This window comes from Pseudonaja textilis, chromosome 3 (genome assembly GCF_049901715.1).
Source record: "Pseudonaja textilis isolate UNSWEBS1 chromosome 3, rPseTex1.2, whole genome shotgun sequence".
Lineage (NCBI taxonomy): Eukaryota > Metazoa > Chordata > Lepidosauria > Squamata > Elapidae > Pseudonaja > Pseudonaja textilis.
This window is the reverse complement of record NC_141992.1, coordinates 69270657-69285468: the sequence shown is the minus strand read 5'-3', so window position 1 is coordinate 69285468 and position 14812 is coordinate 69270657. Positions and strand designations below refer to the sequence as shown.

General features: G+C 36.3%; 1 protein-coding gene across 2 annotated transcripts in view; it reads right to left on the bottom strand.

Moving 5' to 3' along the window:
* The window catches only part of ST6GALNAC3 (ST6 N-acetylgalactosaminide alpha-2,6-sialyltransferase 3), a 317172-nt gene that overhangs the window by 111953 nt on the left and 190407 nt on the right, over positions 1–14812 (bottom strand). The window lies entirely within an intron of this gene.

The window sequence follows — 14812 nt, the reverse complement described above, 5'->3', positions numbered from 1 at the left end:
ATAAATTCTGACATAAAATTCTCTTTTTCAGCATCTTTTTATCCTCAGTCAGAATCTGCTGCTTAAGGTAAGTAGTTCACTTGTCTAATTGCAGCCCTGATTGTAATGCAAAAAGGATAGCTGGAGAAAACTGCAGTGTGCACAAAAGTAGATTTAGAAAGAGCAAAACAGGAAGAAGCAACAGCATACTAGAGATAAAAGTCTGCCAAAGGGAGTTTTGATGAAAGAAATTATGACATGAAAGAAGCAGAATTATTGGGAATGAGCAAGTGAAAAGGAAAGGCCAATAGAAAGAATTGTGGAACTATTAAGATAGGGCATGAAAGAAGCTGCCTAGACTCCTTTCTGAAGCATACTCCTTGTGCATTTAAAAAAGAAAAGCAAAGGTCAGCAGGCTGGAAGTTCAATGCATATAAGAAAGGTATCCAGAAATGATAAGCAACGTGGATTGTTGCATAATCTATACATTGCCAATCCAAATGTCAGTTCAATTTGGATCACTGATTCAATTTGGATTTCTGAACTATACTGGGTTTCCAAATCAGATAATTTAAGGAAGTCAAACTGATTTGGAAAGCAAATTCAATTTAGAAAAGGACCGTTCTGCAAATAGATACCCAGCATAGAGTCATTGGATTAATTTTGAGGCAAATGATTTAATCCAAAAAAGTAAATATGATTCAGAGGCAATCAAATATTTTTTTATCTAAACCCACTGAACATCAATTATTTGCACATTATTTCAATCCTGTGCAACATTGCTCAATATAAATAGTCCAGATTCAGTAAAATACAATTATTAGAAAGTTAACCTTATTCCATTTGGTTTTCAGATACAGTAAATGGAACATAGAATAATAGGGTTGGAAGGGACCTTGGAGGTCTTCTAGTCCAACCCCCACTCAAGCAGGAGACTATATCATTTAGGACAAATGGTTGTCCAATCTCTTCCTGAAAACTTCCAGTGTTGGAGCACCCTTAACTTATGGGCAAACTCTCCCATTAATTAATTGCTGTCACTGCCAGGAAATTTCTTCTTAATTCTAGGTTGGCTTTCTTTAATAACCTTCCACCTGTTACTCCCTGTCCTGCCCTCAGGTGCTTTGGAGAATAGGTTAACCCCTGCTTCTCTGTGACAACCCTTGAAATATTGGAAGGCTGCTATCATTTCATCCCTACTTCTTCGCTTTGTTAGGCATACCTATTTCCCACAGCTGTTCATCATATGGTTTAACTTCCAGAACTCTTCTCATATTTGTTGGTCTTTTCTGAACTTTTAAGGCTAATTGAAAGACCGCAATTGAGAAAATAAAATAAGTGCAAAATGTTGAAGGGAAATAAAATGAATCAAATCATTTGTTGGCATAACTATTTAATAATAGGATGGAAATGCCACCAGCAACATTTCTTTCTCTTTTTATGTCATCATTGAACATTGTCTAAAATGTCTATTCCATTCTCTGTGATTTTAAGTCAAACAATTATTGCTTGTTGCAAAATGTCCTTTTCCTTTACAAAATGGACTGCAAAGAAGAGCAAATACATTCAATTGATCTGAAGTCAGTACTGCTTTAACACTAAAAACTTGAGATATATTAATTCACATTTTTTCTTGTGCATTTTTGACAAATAAAATATTTATTAATAGAGGTATAAAGGAACCAAATGTGTGTATCCTTGATAAGAAATGGAAGTATTGAAAGTTCATATGATCAGGATAGATCCTGTCAATCTTCTATGGTCAGTGTTATTTTTCAATTTAAATATTTTATCGCCATTAGTATGCAGCCTCAGTGTGCCTTATATGTGTAGTGCCAATACATGCTTTGTATCAGTATATATTAATATTAATACAAGTTCGTGGGATGTAGGCAAATGCTTTGCTGGTTTTAGATTATAGATTATCCTTGCATCAAATAGTATGAGCATGCTTGGAGTAAAACTGAATTTCTATTATGGCTGGCCAAAATATGCCCAAATTCTCTTTACTTTTAGCAGATAATATTGCATATGGCACAAATGCTATTAAATCTGGTAACCCACCATCTGTTTTACTAAAGACTATTACACAAAAGTTTCAGCTGACTAAAGAAAGGACAGATAGCAGAGGTCAATATCTATGCACCCATCTGGGGATGTCAGGTCTCCCAGGAAACATCACTAATTGAACTTTGCCAGTTATTTTGTTGTAAGGCAGTGGTGGGTTTCAAAGTGGTTTACCACCAGTTCAGTGGGTGTAGCTTGGTGGTGGGCGTGCTTTGCGCGTGCACACACACTTTGCGGGTACACACATGCGGAGACTTTCCTACTCACCTCCTGCACTCTTACACTCTTCCTGTGTCTTCAACAGCTGATACACGGCAATCTGCTATGCCGCGCAAAGCAGCTGTGCTTCAAAAGCAGGAAATAAAGGTCAGTATGGGAAGGTGGGCGAGTGGGCCCATCAGCAGCTCATTGGAGCGAACTGGTTTGGTTTCAGCTGATCTTTAGAGCTACGGGCTCGGCAGAACCGGGCCGAACCCGTAGCATCCCACCTCCTTTGTAAGGCTAACTTAGTAGAATCTTGCAAGTCTGGAAGTATAAACCTCCCACACCCACTTTAACTGCTTGACCCATTAGAATCAAAGTTTTATTTATTGATATATAAACATTCTGAATATAGTATATTCTCCAGGCATGTCATTTTACAAAAGAAAAGAGAGAAAAAAGAAAAGAAATAGTAACATATATGCTAATAACAATAATAGTGGTACAACTAGATGATTTTAACCAAACTTATAATTATATTGGCTTATTTATAATCCTATTAATTATATTAGCATACTTATACTTATAAACTATGTGTTTAATTTATACATAGCAATACTCTTTCTTCATCTAATTTCTACCTCTTATCTCTAACCACTCATAAAGTCTATTCCAAGTTAAGTAATACTTTGTATCTCCTTTATCTTTTATTTTCAATGTCAATCTATCCATCCCTGCACAGTCCAATATTTTCCGAATTATATTTTCATCTGATGGGGTGTTCTCATTTTTTCCAATATTGTGGAAATACAATTCTTGCTGCTGTCAATACATGTAAAATTAAGTATATTGTCTATCCCCTTATCATAACTTTCTGATATTATATCTAACAAAAATATTTCAAATCTATATGCTGCTTAATCATCTTTTCCAGCCATGTATGTATTTTTGTCCAATTTTTTCTTGCTTTCGTACATGTCCACCACATATGATAATAAGTACCTGAGGTCTGATTACACTTCCAAATTTGGCAGACATGTTGTAAAACATTTTTGTTAAGTCTTGCTGGTGGCAAGTGCCACCTATAGAACATTTTATAAACTTGACCCATTAGAGTGGGTGCTTCCTAAGTTTCTTTCTTTGACCATTAAGCCACTGGGGGCTCCTGCCTGACTGTTTCCTAGGCAGCATCTCTCTTCCCTTAGTTCCACAAGGTCATCCACACATTCCATTAAAGGTGGAAACATGGCATATGGAAGTTGTACTAGGCCTGTGAAGGAAATCAACCACTTGAAAACTAAAATGCTATTATTAAGACTGGCCACAATAGGACTACGAGTTTGACTGTATTATTTCTCCCTTTCTCCATCTAATACCCCAGTGAAATGGGAGGAGTCTCTCTGATCCACTACTAAATATCACATCCTTTTTCTAAATTTTTTGCTTAGGTAACACTTCCTGTACATCTTAGTGAAGCCCAACTTCCTTGACTATTTCCTACAGTCATATAAGAATACATGGTAAAGATAATAAATTAACAAATGGAATGAATGCATGAAAAATAGATATGATGTGTACCTGTGAAACGAGAAAAAGTGGAAAGATGTATTAACTGATAGATGAATAAAAGTCATCTTATGGAATAGACTTGAGAGTAGATGCAAAATAGGGAAGGCATAGGTTTCATTATGAGTGAAAGTGTTAAGCTATGTGCAAGGGTAAATATTTAAGTGTGAATGGGTTGTTGTAGACATGTATGGAAGCACAAATAACTGAAGAAAGTCACATGTTCTACTCCAGTGAATAGTGCTAATGGAAGAACCAGATTAGAGTTTTGATAAATATTCCACAATTTTATGAATGAATCTGATTCAGGGGAAAACATTTTGCTAGGCAACATGAATGGTGGGGAAGGAGACCCAAGAGAGCAGGAAAAAAATGATTGGGCCATTTGTAGATTCCACAATGAATTAGAGTGATAATTTCTTGTCAAATATCTACTTAGAAACCCTATGCTTATTCTTGTTTGGAATATACAGGATTTTGTGGTTTAAGCATAAGTCTCATTGTACCTATTCTTGGCAATGGAATAAATTTAATTTTAAAAGTATGGTTGAGGTGACTGATGAAAGATCGAGAAAACACAGACTATAAAATGACCAGAGATTTTTAAATGTGGCTCAGATCGTTTCTTAATGTCAAGAAGGAATCTTGTAAAAAATAGAGTTGAAGCACAATAAAAGAAAAAATGAGAGTGAATGTAAAATGATTGCAGGAAAAATGTATATAAATAGTATATGACAAAGTGGTAGAAAAAAGATTAATCACCCAATTGCCTGAATGGAAAATGGATGTAATAAAACAATATGCAATATGCTTGAGACAGAAGAAATTGTATTTATATATCTCTATCCCTTTATCTATCCAAGTGCCACAGAAATGCATGAGAAATATAAAAAAGAATGTTTGGTGGAATTTGAAAGAAACTACACATGAAGAAAACCACATATCAGAGAATAATCACTACAACAGATGAGAGAGAGAGATTGTATGGCTGTATAAAAAGTAAAGAAAAAGAAAAAGATTGTTGCAAAAGAATGCAGTCAAAGAGAGCAGTGATTGGCTAATATTAAAATAGGAAGCAATTTTCATGGAAATAAAAAATTGTCTTGGAGGTGGGTGAAAATTGCTAAACCAGATGCCTCCAGCATAGTGAATGGACTTTAAAGTAAAAATAATGCATTGATTTACAATGAAGCTGAAGTGAGAGAATGCTGGAAGGAGTATTTTAGACTTTGTACAGGAGTGATATTGATATGTCAATGAGTGGAATTGAAATGAAGGCAATAAATATTAGAGTCCAAGAAACCACTGATGAAAAGGAAGTAATAAATGCTGAGAGCATATTGAAAAATTGATGGTATAACTGGACAACTGTTAAAATATGATGTAATTTGCTTCACAGTCATTCAGTGATGGATTTATAATCATTTAAGATATGTATGGATAAATATATGGGAAATGTTTGTGGTAGCATGTTGGCTGGAAGGATGTGAATGTGCATTTACTTTTCTGTGAAAACAATGCTGTGTTGTTGGCAGAGAATGATAATGCTTTGCAATAAACTTCAGATAGTTTGCATGACACAATGAACAATATAGAGCTCAAAAAATAATGTATCAAGGATCAAGGTAGTTGTGTTTGACAGGAAAACATTTGAACATTTGCAGATCACACAACCATATAATGCAGATTAGGCAGATGAAGTAAGTACTGTTCCTGTTGTATTTTACACTCTCCAACAAGATGGCTTCTGCAAAATGATGGCTTGTATACCATTTTAATTATTCCACATGAAACATTTGTATGCCGAATAAAAGTTTATTAAAACTAAAAAATGAATGGAAAAAAATTAATGCTGATAGAATGACAGTTGGTAGCATGTGATCTGTAAGGAATGAATGTTTTTTGAAAAGAATTACTGATAGTGTATAGATTGTATAGTGTAGATTGCTTAATTGAAGAACTAATGGGTTTAACCAGATGAGACTGAAACATACATTTCCTCTTCAGTTGAAATGTTTTAAAATACTCTCTGTCCATCCCCATCCCACTTTCTGGGAATTTTCTTACATGTGCTAGTATAAAGCAGATTTATTTCCATATATTACTTTTCTTTTTATCTTGTCTTGGGGGGACGGGGGAGGTTGCACACTATCTTCTCACTCCTTTCAGTGCTTTGCATGACATTGTTTATTCCTAAATGGAATAACTACGATCCTTTAAAAAAAACAATAGTATTGAGATTGCTCTTAAGACAATACTTTGAATTGCATCAGTGATTATTTTTCTTACAGTATCCAAATTGTTCAACAAATTCTAACAGAAAAGTAAGAACATTATTTCCAAGTGTTGCATGGACCAATGCAAAAAGCCAATTTCCACCATAGAAAAGTAAACAATTGTTTTATTCCTGTGCAAAACTCATAAAGCACAGGATGGCGTCTCATTCATGTACAAAATATTATCGGCATGTTGAGATCACTGTGGTGAATGTCCCCATAGGGTAGGCCATTATGCCCTAGTTTGCTTGATTTGTTCTTAAGAAACAAGCTTAGGTAGCTAAGCGGAAATGCATGCAGATTCTCCTCTTTATAGCTTTCTGTTCAAGCAAAAGTTACTTATTTTTTCTTCTTTTCCACCAAACAGCTAAGCTTGTCAGAGTTAAATCTTCCCCTAATTCTCCAGGGGAAAATGCTGACTAAGATGTATCACTTTCTTAAAAGGGGGTGTCTTCTTCCTAATCATTTTACAAGTAATCCTTAACTTGCAAACATTCATTTAGTGACCATTCGAACAACACTGAAAAAAGACACTGAAAAATTCGAACAACACTGAAAAAAGAGACTTATTGTGATGACCTGGGGCATGGCACAAAGGCAACACAGTCAGATAATCAACAAGACTCCTTTAGTAGCTCCAACTTTGCCCCCAATGTTCAGGTTACCTTCGGGCTGGAGAAAAACTCTCCCAGGAACAGCTTTTAACTGTAGGGAATCAAGTCCGAAACATGGTCAACAAAAACTGGAACTTTAAGTCCAATCAAGCCAAAATGAGGTGATTACTTTGGCAGGGCAGAAGTAAGAATTCCAGACGTGAAGGCATGTCAAAACTCACACGGTTGGAAACACGCAAGGAACACAGTTAAGCAAAGACAACACAGGATAAAGTCATGTTTACTCCTGCAGCTGCCACAGTCAGCATTCAGTTGTTTAAAACTTTCATTCCCAGGTGTGGCGAACGAAGGGAATCAGGGCCCTTTCCTCCCCTATAAGCCACACAACCCATGTTGCTCTCTTCTCCGTTGCTCTCTGTGTGCCCTAGGATGAAGAGAGGGTAGGACTGGATCTTCTAAATTCCCTCTCCCTTGTTCTATCTCACCCCTGCTCTGCCCAGCCGGACTTTGCCCTTCCCCAGCCTCCTCAACAGCTAATGGAGCCACATTCCCACCACCTGTCAGCTGTTCGTCTTCCTCCTCGGATTCAGACTCTGACAGGGGCATGACACTTATGATCATTTTTCACACTTATGACTCTTGCAGCATCCCTATGGACATATGATCAAAATTCGGACATTTGGCAACTGGCTAATATTTATGATGGCTTCAGTGTCTCAGGGTCACGTGATCACCTCTGGCAAGCAAAGTCAATGGGAAAGGCAGATTCAGTTAAGAATCAGTTCAATAACTTAACAGCTGCAGTTATTCATTTAACAACTGTGGCCAAAAGGGGCATAAAATGGGGCACAATTCACTTAATAACAGTCTTGCTTAGCAACAGAAATCTAGAGCTCAATTGTAGCTGTAAATCAAGGATTACCTGTATTTGCCTATATAACTATGTAGCTTAGCATAACTATTTAAGATCCTCTCTGATCAATTCAGCACAGTATGAGTATCAAAGAAACCTATCCCATATAAACCTCACTTGTGACATATGCATAGGAGTGTATTTTAATCAGCAAGGAACAATGCAGTATTTGACCTTTCTATTTTTCAAAAAAGCCTTTGGTCAATAGAAAGCATAATTAAATGGTGAATTAGGGCTTCAAAAACAATGTGGTTACAGTAGGAAAGAAATAGCTATGTAATAAAAGGTCACTTATTAAACAGTCCCAATGATTAAATCTTTGCATTTGCACTGAACTAGCTCAGAAACAAAGGTTATCCCCATTAAATAATGAATACAACCAAGCTGAAAAAGGTCAAACTAACTGGTCCTTGCTAATAGTTGCTATGTATTTACTCACTTGTGGCTGAAGAATTGATTATGGTACGGTTTCCAGTATGTTACAGGAAAATGTTATTTTTATTTCAAAGATTAGCAGGGAATCTGCCCTTCTTTGGTATTCTGGATAGCAGATTCTCCTTCCAACAATTTGTTCTGCATAGCAAAACTAATCTCATGAAGAAATTATAATGGATACCCAGGAAAGCCAAAATTCCTCAATTCACCTGCTCTCTTATTGATGTACTTTTCATTTGTAATTCAAAAATAGTGAAGTGATCCTTTGTTTAGAAGGAGTAACTTTTAACAAGTCATATCACATACTAATTGAGTCCTCTAAGTTGAGCTTCCTTGTAATTATCCAATTTGTCTGAATTCTAATAAAGCAGGTACTAAAGCTCCAGAGATACATATTTTATTTTAGTGCTATTTATTCGTCAGCCTTTCCAGAATACCAACAGCAGTTTTTTTTCCCTTTCTGGAGAATACAAGATGTTTAATGATACCAGCTGGGAATAGCATTTGCCTTGATTTTTCTTGATGTTCTTTTGAGGTCTCTCGGTTGAAAGGTACAAAAGAGTCATTAAGTGGCTGACATTATGTTCATTGTCTTCCTGTGCTTTCTAAGGAAACAAAATATGTATATTAATTTTCTTGTGTTTCAGGAATAATTAACCGAGCTGCTTTGATCCAGAAATTATGGCTTTCTACAGCCACATTTTTTACAGAGGAGAAAACCAGATGGGCCAATTTAATGCAGCTTTCAGAAGCGACATATAAAAATCCCATTGTATAAGCACCACGACACACTTACACACAAAAAGCTCAATCTGGTTATTTTTATGATATTTTTAGTCCCCTGATTCCCATACTTTTTCAACAGACAGCAAGCAAGCTTTGTGCTGCAGGAAGAATCCCCATCTTCATAAAATTTGATGTCCATTTGGAAGTTATTTAAAAATAAGAAAACTGCCAGCATGGTTTCAGTTTTCAAAACAAGTTCAAGATTATGGTCTTTTGCAAGGCAGAGGTCACAAAGCAAATTATGATTAAAGTGCAATAGGGTAGACTCCTACTTTAATAAGATGCGTATCAAGAAAATAATGTGCAGTTGATATTTGGTGAGTAAGACTACAACAAAACAGCAAATTGAATCATACATGCAAAATAAGAAAGTGCATTTTCCCAAATAAAAAAACATCCCATAGGAAATGTGTATTCCACTGAAATTACTCCTCAGCTGTCATTTTCTATTCTAGCAGCGCATTAGCAGATCACATAAAATAGGTCATAATACAGATAATCCTCAACTTACAACAGTTTGTTTAGTGATCATTCAAAGTTATGATGGCACTGAAAAAAATGGCTTATGACTGTTTTTCACACTTACAGCAGTTGAAGTATCCCCATGGTCACGTGATCAAAATTCATATGCTTAATATGCTTAGACAGGATCTTGACAGGTACTGATGAAAAAATGATTATACACTTATTTGTTGGAAATTTTATTAGAGGAGGAACAAGTTAAAGAAACGATGATTGTTTGGGGGAAGAATTTTGGATATGGGATTGATTTGGAGAAATGGGAAAAATTGTGGTCTCAAAATTATAAAATGACAATGTCAACAGCTTATAAAGAAAACTTGTATAAGATGTTTTACAGGTGGCATTTTCCCCCAACAAGAATTGCAAGAATGTGACTAAAATTTCTTGTTATTAAAAAATAAAAAAAAATTTATAAAAAAAAAAATTCATATGCTTAAGAACTGACTCATATTTATGATGGTTGCAGTGTCCCAGGCTCATGTGATCCCCCTTTGTGACCTGACAAGCAAAGTCAATGGGGAAGCTTAACAACCTTGTTACTAAGTGAACAACGGCAGTGATTCACTTAACAACTATGGCAAAAAAGGTTGTAACATGGGACAAAAGTCACTTAACTAATGTCTCGGTTAACCGCAGAAATTTTGAGTTCAGGGGCGGTCTTAAGTCGAGCACTACCTGTTGTCCTATGTTAGATATGTTATATAACAATATATCTTTGTGTTTAATGTTAATCAGCAAAATAGCTGCAGAGAAGAGAAATAATTGTAAAGATCGCAGCAGATCTAGGAAGCACATTTAAACCATTCCTACACTCTGCAGTCCTAATAAAAATCAATTCTATGCAGCTATTTGCACTGAGAGGAAATTCACCACTCTTATTTCTTCCCAATCCAAACAGAAATTTGGGGTGAATTATTTTCATCTGGACCATGGAAGGACAAAGGTTAAACTTTCTTTCTCCATCTAATGCAATCCCAGCCATTTTATTGTGGAGTTGATCTGAAAATGGTGAGGTGCCAAGATGGGAAGAGTTATGTTTCTTTTGCACAATGGGTGGGATTGTTATTTATTTCTACATTTGTATTTTTATTGTTATCATATTCTGAGCCTCCCAAATTATTGTGTATAATACGGACGGCCATTAAGTCTCATTTATAAATAAACATTTGCAGTTTTTGCAATATTCACATTTGTTCAAAGGAAGAATACATTTACTGATATATCTACTAACACTTTGATGTTTTGTGGGCAATTAAGAGAGACCATGGAAGGTGGTCATATTAAACGTGTCCGCACTTCTCAATTACCCTACTTTTCTATCCTCATTACCTCAGAAAATTAGGAAACATGACAGTTGTGTTGTTTCAGTTTTCTAGGTAATCCTATATGCCCCCACCACATCACCTTCATTGCCTACACTGACTTCTCCCCAAAGTGCACCAAAACAACATTCCTTCCTAATTTGTATAGTGAATTTTATTTTTCTAGACTCTCTTTGTGTAGCTCTCTGGGTGAGCATGCCATTGAGAGCCAATCTGTTCCTTTCTCCACTGTTAGAAAAATCACTTTTAAGAATGCTACTCATTTCATTAGAGGCCTTGGCTAAACAGTGGAAAATGGCAAAGGGACTCTCCAATTCATTTGGAAAGTACACACACACACATACACACGTAGAGAGGGGGAGAGAGAGAGTGCACTGGGATAATACTGCACAGTATTAGTTCAAGAACTGGGAGTCATTCCAAATGAATGCTGCATGTTGAAGCCAAGAGGCCATTCGTCTTAAAAACCACCGTACTGTTCACCTGCCTCTCATTAGTACTGCACAACTGTTTGCTTGCAGCCAACAATAATATGGCATTTGAACGAGAAGCCGTTCCATCAATTTGCACTAAGTGGGCAACACAAAAAGTAATCAGCCTTCCACATGGGACAGATGCCATCCAATCTCTCTTTCTACTTTTAAGCTTTTTAGTCATTTTCTTTAATTTGCTTGCAAGAATATTGCTCTAAAATACTTAGCGCCACTTAGCTGCTGCATGCTGGGTCCAGTGAGATATTAATTCTTCAGTTTGGAGGGTCTCTGAAGATTGTTCTATTACGAGAACATTGCCTTACAGTTTTACATGTGATTATTAGTGAGAGCATTTAATATGCTTGAGAAATCGGGCAGGGAGACAGATTTCTTTCTGTGCCAGGCATGTTACGTTGATGAAGAGCACAAAACACCAGGAGGTAGAATGTCAGTTGCAGCTGAAGGGTACATGGTGAGAAAGAACATAATGTTAGTACATGGACTGAATTGTGAATGATTCTCAACAGGAGAGACCAAAATAGTTTCTCGCTTCTAGTATCTCACAGGGTAGCACAATATGTTTCCAACATGCACCATGTAAAACTTTCTTAGGCACTATGTTACACAATGAAGACCCTATGCTAGGCTGAATTCTTCTTGCCTTCAAGGAACAAGAGACACCTGGTTCTCAACAACACAGAGAATAAATGAGATGTTATTACATGTAGGGAAACATTAATGATTTAAAGCTCTCAATCACTATAATCTGTTTTTGCATTTCCCATTTGAATTTCGTGCAATACAAACTAGCAAGCGCAATATCAACAATTTGGCTGTCCAACCTGCTGCTGCCTCCAATTTGCAGCTAAGATTGCACTGCTAATTGTCGCTGATGTCTTAGTGGCTGCTGTTTAAAAAGGAGATAGCAGTGTTGACTGATAGAATTGAAATTCAATCTCTCTCCCCTGAGAATAGAATTTCATTCCTCTATTAAAAGAAGGTAACACCATAAAGGGAAGTTGGGACTTAGAATACCTATTTGTTTAGTCAACAACATCATGTGGACTAATAACACTATAACATATGAGTAATAAGGCAGAAAATAAACTTCTGGATCAGACCAAACTAGGATACCAATAGTCCTCAAGTTCTTTTAGTGACTGTTTGAAGTTATAATGGTGCTGGAAAAAAGTGACTTATAACTGGTCTTCAGACTTAAACTCACACAACGTCCCCATAATCGCATGATAAAAATGTAGACACTTAGCAACAGGCATGTATTTATGATGGTTGCAGTATCCTGGCATTATGTAATCACCATTTGCAACTTTCCCAGCTGGCTTCTGAAAGGCAAAGTCATTGGGGGATTTGCTTAACAACTATGTGATTCAACAACAATGTGATGACTTGCTTAATGACCAGAGCAAAACTGGTCATAAAGCTCACCTAACAACCATTTCACTTAGTGACAGAAGTTCTGATCCCAGTTGTGATTGAAAATTGAGGACTCCCTGTATTGTTTCTCATACTTATGCTTGCCTCTGGGGGTGGGGGTGGAATACCAAGTAAGATTTCCAGGATTGGTGACTATGAAGAAGAAAATCATGAGATGGAATGATTAGGATTGGCAGAAAATAAAGGATGGGAAGGTGAAATGTTCAATGATGTTGGATTATGAGAGAAACCACCATGTGTTTGGATAGGAGGAAGAAGGGAAAAATTGTATAAGGCGCCTTGGAACAAAGGGAAGGATTTGGGATGTTTGGAATAAGATAAATATTTCCAGGCCTTTGATAAGCCATAAAGATGTAAAACAATTCCATCACACATTTCCCCTAAAAATAACAAGATCATCCAAAATGTAATCTATCTATCTTTGAAGTATTGCTTAGCTTTACAATTTCACACAAAGCTGGGAGTACCAAATGTATTCAAAATGTGTTTTAAATCATTTTTTTTAAAATAAGAATTGCCTCAAAGCAGGAAATCACACCAAAAGAAGTGTTTATTTAAAACATTGCTTATAAACACGTATTAGGAAACAGATATAAAATATGTATGTTTTGAGAAAAACGTGGACAACTGTAAGATTGATGTGGGTGTGTTTCTTATGGTTTACATGTTAATAAGTTCTTTTGGAAGTTAATGTTTTAGCAGAGAGCAGACTTGATTTTTCTCTTTACACGCATTCAGTTAATACACTTACAGTCTTAACATTTCAAAGATAGTCATGAGCAAAATTAGGGCATTAAAGGAAAGGAGTTATTTTTTCTCTGTACTCTTCTCATGCTTGGTAAAGTAAAATTTTAATTGTTTGACTGAGGGTAAGAGAACCAAAAGCAGTAACTTCAGAGAACATAAAACTGAATGGAAGAGACAGTTTTCCTCATGGGAGAAACCATATGTTATGGCCTGAAGGAAGCAGAGCAAAGAAAAAAGAGCAACTTTGCTTGTGCAAAAAATAGGTGGCCATTTAGCTTCTTTTATGATTAAAGGATAAGAAATGTAACTTACAAAATATACTGGGTGAGTTGCGGGCTCCTGCCATCTGGACAGGTTGGAGATGCACATGATGAAAAGGGATGTTTTTATTTCCTGAAGTGTCAAAACGTGTAATAAAATATATAGCTCACAGTAATGGCTGTCATCGGAATGAAGGTGAAGCTTTGATCCAGTGTTTATCACATCATTCATGCTTTTCAGATTTTATTCTCTGGGCTACCGAAATAACCAGCTATTTTGGTTGTTGAGCCTGGTAGGTGTTTCAAACATACCACTCATACTCGTACGCAGAAAGCTGTTCCCAGAGACCTTTCAGAAAGAATTGGCATCTAGCTTCTCAAATGTCTCTCCATTTAAATACAAAACTGACACCAACTTCTGTTGAGCTCTAAAGAGTTCTACATATGATTGACTGTGTTGCCATATTGAAGCTGAACGAGTATAATCCTTCCTGCAATGACCCCCCAGCCCTATTCTGACAGTCAGTATGCCACAAATAAATAAACAAACATACAAATACTATGTTTACCATCGTATACATGCAATGCTTCCATGCTGGAAAGCATTCTCCATAGAGACTGTCCTTAGGCTAGATACTTTCTAAGTGCAAGTGAGGCACCATTCATATCTAGTAAAACTCAGACTCTTAGGCAGTTTGCAATACATACCTGCTCTGTGAGAAAACTGGCACTTGGCAAAGAGCTTTGGACTCATTATTACTATAATTTTAGCATTTGCAGATAGCTCCAGCGAAAAAAGTAATTTCTGAACATCTCATTAAATAAACACCTGGGCAGGAAAGCCTCCAATCTAAATTAAGTTGGTTAATTAGATCCTGAATATTAAGATATCCCATCCATCAAACATTTCAATGCAGAATGGAACACACAAGTGCAAATGCTACCACCATGATCCCTGCAGGAAATTTAGCAGGTTGGCATAGGTAACAGAATAACAGATAATGGAAGCTACCTACCATATTCATTAGCTTTTGTGAGGCAAGATTTGGATTGCAAATTTCAAATTAGGCATGCTGGGTGGTAATCATAATAGCTTGTTTCTATGCTGGTGTTAATAATCTCCAAAGTCTTTCTTTTAAAAGCTGTTTATACTAGCCTTTAGAAGACCATGGGAGTGGGAATTGTCCTTACTTTAG